The sequence below is a fragment of the Aplysia californica genome, unplaced genomic scaffold, assembly GCF_000002075.1.
Source record: "Aplysia californica isolate F4 #8 unplaced genomic scaffold, AplCal3.0 scaffold00056, whole genome shotgun sequence".
Lineage (NCBI taxonomy): Eukaryota > Metazoa > Mollusca > Gastropoda > Aplysiida > Aplysiidae > Aplysia > Aplysia californica.
In genome coordinates, this window is record NW_004797326.1 from 1,949,067 (window position 1) to 1,950,122 (window position 1,056).

Below are 1,056 nucleotides of genomic sequence, written 5' to 3' on the forward strand. Positions count from 1 at the left end.
GCAGTCAAAACTGTTTTATTGCCACATATACCCTGCTCACCCCTTTCGAGCCACAGTTATAAGCAGCCACACACGCTGATTTTGTAAGCTCGCTATTACACTGGTCGAGTCTACCTCACAAATGTGAGGGGAACTAACTCCTAATACGTGTAATCTCTTGATTGTTGCGAGAGCTTGTTTTTTTCCCTCGACTTTTTACCGTCCTATAATCAGATCGTGACCTCGATTATGACACCGGCTCCTGGTCGCGAAAGGCAAGACAAAAACAGCTAAATGTAAAATAAAAAAAGGATAATTGTCATGTTCTACCAAAGAGTTAGACTCACGGGTAGATTATAACATATATAGATCTAGTACTGACGTCTCTGCTTCTTTGCTTTGTGTTTGTGTTTTAACTTCTAGAGTTAAATTTAATTGTAGTTGGAATTAATATTTAATAAGATACTTCCCGATTATTTTGGCTGTTGAAAATACAATATGAATTCCGGATGTGTTTTCATTCACAACTCAAGAGTCGGCGCCCCGAGTTAGATTCTTGTGTGATATCTCCAGGCCATATCTGGTCCCGTTTCACTTTGATTGCCCTGTCAAACAAGTCAGCCTTCGCCCCTGCCAGGAACAATTCAGCTGGGAAAAAACAATTATTCTGATTGGCTCTCTGGACCCGAATTCTGCTTCCCCTTTTTTCTATCAAGATAAAATCTTGTATTTTTCGTTTATAACTTCGAACTTTAGCCTCTTTTCTCCACTCAATCGTCTTTTCATCCCCCTCTTTTTGTCTCTTACCTCCCGATTTTCTTCACATCATCATCGTCCATTTCTAACTCCCCTCTCTCTTTCCCTCCTTCCTCCTTCTTCTCTTTTGTCCCTTTCTTTTCCTCCTCCTCCTCCTCCTTTTGCCCCCCCTCCTCCTCCTCCTCGTTCTGTTTTCTTCCTCTTGTTCTACTACTTCTTCTTGTTCTTGTTCTCGTTCTTGTTCTTCTTCTCCTCAACATACTGCTCTCCCTTCCCTCATTCCTTCTCCTCCCACAGCAACTAGCATCGTTCAACCCCTCC